Source organism: Battus philenor, unplaced genomic scaffold (assembly GCF_028537555.1).
Source record: "Battus philenor isolate CCGP_79_NKW_IND1 unplaced genomic scaffold, ilBatPhil1.0.hap1 SCAF_5, whole genome shotgun sequence".
Taxonomy (NCBI): domain Eukaryota; kingdom Metazoa; phylum Arthropoda; class Insecta; order Lepidoptera; family Papilionidae; genus Battus; species Battus philenor.
The window spans coordinates 7,865,756-7,873,221 of record NW_027181715.1 but is presented as its reverse complement, the minus strand read 5'-3'; positions in this window follow the sequence as shown (position 1 = coordinate 7,873,221).

Genomic DNA, 7,466 nt, shown 5'->3' with positions numbered 1-7,466 from the left:
TTCCATTGTGAGTGAAGCGATTCTATCGACTAACGCTTCCGATGGATTTACGTTAAACAATCTGCTTTCCACTCATTGTTTCAAGCAGCAAGTTTAATCGAACAAATTATACGTATTTCCCGTATGTCAAATATATATATATATATATATATATATATATATATATATATATATATATGAAGCTCAATAAGGATATACAAAGGATTCATTGACGAAGACATCGAACATTCAATTTTATTTAAGATTATTAAAATGTTGTCCAATTTTAATTTCGTCATTACCTGTAATTTGATTGTGTCAATAGCAAGTTTTCTCTAATTCTGTGCTGCATTCGCCAGACAGATAATACAAGAAACCCAGAACTAATATATCACATTGGTAAACAAAATAACGAGCTAAAGATGCGTTTACAAAGGAGCATAATGGCAGTGCAAACATCTGTCGATGGTACACTGCAAGTTCATTGTCTCAGACTGATTTCTATTTAAGCTATGGTTGAAATAGGTAATCGAAGTCATAGAAAAGAGATACAAAGAAACTATTACTAAATATTTTATTATTGAATTAAAAGAACAAAAGCTATTATGATTATAAAATATATAATGTTGCTAGCGCACCTTTAAAAAAATTATCTAAGTGTTAATGCACCTTTACATTTCTTCAAAATCGCTGTCGACCACTACAACCATTTCTTCTCAAGTTTATTCTTCTGCTTACTAAAATCAGCTGGTTAAAACAGCTGTGTTGGCCGTGTATGTCATAAATACTATACTACACTTGTCAGGTGTATATGGGAAGATTGGTTATACGTTTAAAAGTTTTTACACCTTCTTCCAATCATGTATACTATTGAATATTAATACTACTATAACTTATTTTACAAATAACGTATTTTTTAAATATTTTTACAAACATCGAAAGAGGAAGTAACAGACATAAAATATGATGTCCATTACCACCTTCATAAGCGCGAAAAAAATTTCTACAAATAAAACAAACACTGTTGCTTATTTTTTAACAAGTATTTTAATTTTCTGTAGTCTTTTATTTACATTAATTTTTACGATAAAAATATTATTCTTCACATATAATTTATGTAAACATGACCTATTCGAGTATTGTATTGTGGCACACACTTACGTTCACAACACACGTGCTGGTACGTTCTCACGCAAAAATTCAAAAGATGTCACGGTTGATTGATACTAAGTTTTATAAAAAGCAATAAACAATTTTAAATGCAAAATGACACCCGAATAAATGTTTATGTAATGTTAATTATTTTGCAGTTAATTATATTACAGTTAATTATATATTACATATATTAAATCAATATGTCGGAATCTGAACTTTAGACCTTAAGCTTAGAAAGCTAATTCTTGAAGCAACTATCGATGTGATGTTTATGCCGCTTGTATATAATTTGTGAGCACAATTTTACCATATAAAATTATTCACACATACTATATAAACATAACTTAAGACCATATTAAGGATAAATATTTATCAGGAATATTTTATAGAGCTTCAATGTTTATTTAAAAAGTCAAATATATTAATAACTATTTTTTTACATATAAGAACAGGAGAAAACAATTTTTAAAAGACCTTCACATAATGAACATTAATTCGTAACTTTAGAACTTTCTCGATATTAGAGTCGAATGGTGTTAATATGATTATTCTCCAGTATAACCAGATTGTATAGTTGACGCGCCCAAAAACAGACTCCAGAATCATTACATTCGTTTTCTCGTGATGCGTACAAGAGATTATCGTTATTACAACTAATACTCAAAATGTTTACTCGGAAGACATTAATCTGATAATATAATCGAGAACGAGAGCGAAGCAAGAGATTACAAGACCGAGATTTATCTGTCAGTGTCTATCTGTTTACAACCAGTTATTGCATTAATAGTAATAAAGGCTATGGCCAAAATATCCTTTTATTAGATAAGCCGACAAAACAATAGGACTATTTCACCAATCTACGAGTAGTAAGCAAAGCAGGTACGCCCACAAACAAGATCACACCTGAACCCATCTACGACATAAAGTCTCTTAACCGTACTAACATCATCATCATCATTTCAGCTGGAGGTCTTCTATTGCTAGACTTAAGTAAGAAAAGGACTAATATATAGCTACTTCCGCTATGTAGCAGTAGTCGTGCAATGAAGTGCACCGCCCGCCAGCCCGCTGATAAATACACATTACTAAGGATGGACTTCCACAAAGTAACGCCTGAATCTATTAGATATGCTAGACTTAACTCTCCACTCCGATTTCCAATAGGAAGCGTCTGCATCCAGTGTCTTTCGACAATCATAAATAGGTGGACAAATATTCTATTACTATTATTCTACGCTGCGCCTGCCTCCGTGGTCTCCACTACAGGTCCTCGAAGCCACAGCGACAAATATTCTATGTGGCTAGTCAAGGCTAGTCAACTCGTAATGAAATCCCGAGCATAGTCCTCTCCACTGTTCTTTGAACTACTATGAATTTGTCAATGAAGTCTGAAGTGAGAGACCACGTTTCAGTGCCGTAAATTTCACTGAATAAAGGCATTTATTTCATTTTCTTAAGAGGAAGGACTGCTATAAACGCTTTTTTCAGTGATAATGCATTTGGATCGGAGGATAATGGAAAAGAAAATGTTTTGTAGTTTCCCGATTGCTGCTAACTACAACCTACAATACATTAGAGGAAATCAATCCAAAATATTGAATTATCATAACAATACAAAAGCAACAAAGAATCTCCTGGTAAAATTATTAGTGTTGAAAGTGCGATTTTACAGTCTAAAGACGTGGTAAATAAGAGGAGTAAGAATGAGTAATATGAAGCGGTCAATATCCAGAGGATCCCTTATGATTACAAGAAAACCTTCATTGATATCAGTGCATACGAAATGTCTCGGTGAGAGAAATGACGGAGGACTGTAATGGAGTGTTTCGATAACAGCTCAGGCAAACTAGAGACTAAGGATAAAAAGACTAGATTTCGTTATTTTGTTATAAAGGAATTTCGTTATAAATAATATAGTTAAATTAACATAAAAATGTATGGAACGATTTCAAATATTTTCTAAGAAAGTAAAAGTTAAACTTACCATCAGATGGCCATTAAATGAATTGAAAAGTGTACTTCGCTTATAAGAAAAGCAAACACAAACACTTACAAGTCTCAAGCAAACGTGGTGTACATCAAGAAGGCACGCAGACTTTCTAAACCTGATGGGACGCCAATTATCACAAGAAGCAATTTTCTACTAATCATTTGGCGTGACATGTAATACGTATAAAATTTACTCTTCTATACATATTGCGATATACTTACCCATAATAAACAAAGGCCGTTTATACTTTCCTCGTATCGTCGGTAATAAGGTAGACATTTTTTGTGCGGAATAACGGTCCTTATCTAAAAAGTAGGCTACTTCCAATAACATGTTACATATTTATCTTTTGAAGAGATATTAGCTGTCTGCAACACGATGTATATGTTATAAAAAGGTTACTTTTCCTTTACAAAAAAATTATCAACACATTGATATTTTTCTGATTATTTATTACAAGTTTCTCCAGGGGATTTAAACATTTAATAGACGTTTAACATTTCATAATTAATGTTTAAAGTTAACTTTCCTTGAAAGCTGCCTATACCATACTTCCTCTCGTTTTTCCTTTTCTTTGACAAAAAGTACTACACCTGTAAATAGTACACTCATTTGTACCTCAATTCCAATAATATCCCCTCCGGATTAAAATACTTATACATAATTAAAATCAATTATAATCAAAGTAATAAATAATACATTAGTCTTTCCATAAATAATGGTTTAAATTACTTGCTAAGAAACTTGCCAATACCATAATTTTTCTCTCTCCACTTTCAGGATTACACTTAAACTATAAGGCGAAACATTAATCGGGTAAATTTCAAATTATTATACTTCAACTGAAACATAGTATCGATATTATATTATCAATTTGGTTACAGAAATAAAGTACATTGAAACTGTAGTTATATAAGCAAAGCTTATTGTCATATAAAATACATAATGAAATGTTGACTTAGAATATTTAAATTAATTTGTAAATAAATTGCAGTTTATACATGAAAAATTAAACAAATATCTTCATACATATTTTACTTTGTGTTTAAGCGTCATTTTGAAGTTATTAAATGTCTATACACAAATTGCATACAGTGTCAAAGTGTAATATTTTATTATTTATGACGAAAATCAAACTTTGTTAGAGTCATAAATATAAATTTCAAATTTATATTAATCATATCAACTTAACGAAATGAGCCTCATAAAATGTATGTGAATATAAATGACGTAATTTTACAAAAATCCATTGGTTAAGAATATTTAACGGTAATTATTAGTTTACTCTTTAAACTTGTTTGTTGTTGCAGTTGGTTATTACAGTTATTTGTACAGGGTAATTGGTTTTAGATGGAAAACCTATAAAGGGGTGTATGTACAGTTCATTTGCTGTCAATTAATGTATGGTACACCTTGCCCTATGATCCACCTCCAATGGTTTCAGAAATAATTAGATATAGTTAGATAAAGCATTTTTGATATTCTTATTACTACATATTAAAGTTAATTATTGTTTACTACCTGTCCGTGCGGACTTAGTACTACGAAAATTTATTAGCCCGTCGCATTCCAATGGAAAAAACATTAATGTAACAGATTTTATAGTGATAACTTTATGGAAGGTGAATGAAAATAGGTGTAAAAGCTTTAAAATTTTATGCCGAGAAATAATACACACATACATTTATCTAAAATAAAATTAAGAGAAAATATTTAATTTAATAGTTTTAATCCAACTTGCCTGTAAAATACGTATTTATGTATAAACATACAATATATATAACGGAGTGGAAAAAACTTAGAGAGTAACTGCTGACATAGCTATCATTTTTATGATTACTCTTTTTCACGACTTCTACAGTTTCAAACAATATACTTATATTCCAGTAATAGACAATAAACATCTTACGAGATTCGAACGTCAATTTTTGTGTCGCTGATATATTGTTATTTATATCCTCAACAAGACTTCCAAAACATTCGTTTACCTCTATAAAGCTTCCAAAAATAGATTTCATCTCTTCAATAATCTTTCAACGATCTGGTGATTTTACTACGAGTATTGCTTATTGAAGGCCCCACGGTAACATACTATCTCATCACCGTCATAGAAACGTTTCAGTTGCATAAAATGCTCGATACGCCTCACTTCGCCAACTAAAATAGACCGAGCGGTCTATTCTGGTATGCTACATGTATGATGATCATAAGCAATACATATGATGAAGGTAAGCTATAGAATTGCCGTATTTATTGTAAACAAATGTGTAAGACCAGCGACGAATAAAGTCGCGGGCATTACGATCGACTGCCTGGGACCCAAATTTTAAGGAGCGTCGATATAAAAACAAAAGATTTTTTTACATTCTATCTCCTGTTTCATGCGTTGTAAGCCTCACAACTGAGGATCGTGACCTTCCATGTAATGTTTGTGACGCATTATGTCGCGCCACCTGTGCTAGTCTTCAGCGGCTTTCGCTTCGGCCACCATGGCCTCTTTTAAACGTTTCCTTTTAATGACAAACATTAAATACACATTAACTTTTTGACATAAGAGGTACCGGATTTTCATTTTTGTTATTTTCTGGTAAATATGAACCAGCGCCATATTTCGTTTTGCCCGGAACGCTCTGCACTCTAAAATCGACCCTGTATGAGACCATGCCCTCTAGAGCGTTTCTTCCCCAACCCGCACTGAGCGATTATATTTAAATTTATCGCCACTCAAGAGTACAGATCGGTACAGGCTACATAGGTCGTGTAGTGTTGTAACTATTACGTGTTGCTGCAAAAAATAATTAGGAGTGTTCTAGTTACTATCTCCTTATCACTGTCCCTGACAATTAAGATCCGACAACTACGACTATGATCATTGAGTTCATATTATAAAATTGATTGTCCACTTGTGAAATAAATATTGCTTAGTCTTAAACTTTGTAATGTTTTCTTAAACTGTATAATATTTTCCTTTTTTATCTATATGCTTAAGAATAGACCGTCTGTATGCTTACCATGAAAGCGGTGCATCTTCATTACTTTGTTGATGATAAATGCCCTGACACGATACGCGAACCAAGGTATTCGTCTAGAAGAATTATAGTATTAAATGAATGTGTAAAATTAAAAAAAGCAATCCCAGACAGGTATTATGCATACATAGTCCTGGCTACATTACCAATCCGACGTTTATTTTACAAACTAATATTTACGCTAACTAACAATTACCAACTTTTTCATCTTTTTCTGTACTAATCCGAAACATAAATTCCTAAGCCTTGTTCAAAGTCCTTTACTTATTTGACGCATTTAAAGTGTATTGTGGAAGCCCAATGTTAAAAAGTCCCTTGCCGGCGCGCCATAGTACCCTACTGTCTTGGAAATCCTCAAATACTTCAGCCTGGCACGGAAGAGCTTAGAATATCTGAAGAACCTTATAGTTGTCAGTTATGTTAAAAGTAAATGGGGTAGAGGACGGTCACTTACTCCCTGTACCGACGCACTTACAAAAGCAATTTTTCGAGCTCTGGGAGGACTGGCTCTTCTGGGGATTTCTCTCTTTTTTCGATCTCGCGGCGAAGAATTATACATTTTATTATTATCCATTTTTTCTTATGACGTTCAGCTAGACAAGATGTTAAATACTCTTTATCGGTTTGTGAGATTTAATATTGCTTAATAATAATCAATATTATTGCTATATGCAACAAGAGTAGATTACTCCGGTTAACTATAATGACAGCAATAATATGTATTTAAGATTTAGGATATAAGGAAAATGTTAAATTATGACTCTACAACTTGATGAGTTTTTGATTTTGATGGCAAAATATTTTGCACAACAATTATAGCAATAACCTAATAATCTACATTAATAAATTTAAAATGATTACCTATCAAAGATAAATTTAATTTTCAAAATACTATTCCTAATATTCAAAATTAAAGCAACTTTCAAATTTTCAAACATCAAATTTCTTTTTAATGACATTGATTATTCACTATTAAAATATTTTAATATAAAAAAAACACAAAACTCTTTTAAAAAATAATTAACGCATGTAATGCTTATCATTGCAATTCCTTCTTTTGTATGGTCCACCATTAACAAAAGATAAAGATAAGATAATATTAGTTTATTCAACATTGGAACTTTTAACAGAACTCTTATTGATTGTCAACTTATTATTTATTGAGTTTTTTAAACCAATTTTTTTTGACTCTGCTTCGCAAGGTGTGGAGAGGAAGCAGGAAATGAAGAAACTCCATAACAAATCATTTTTAATAAAGTTTTTTTAATAAACAGAATTATACAAATACGCTTTGTGGGATATAACCTAAATGA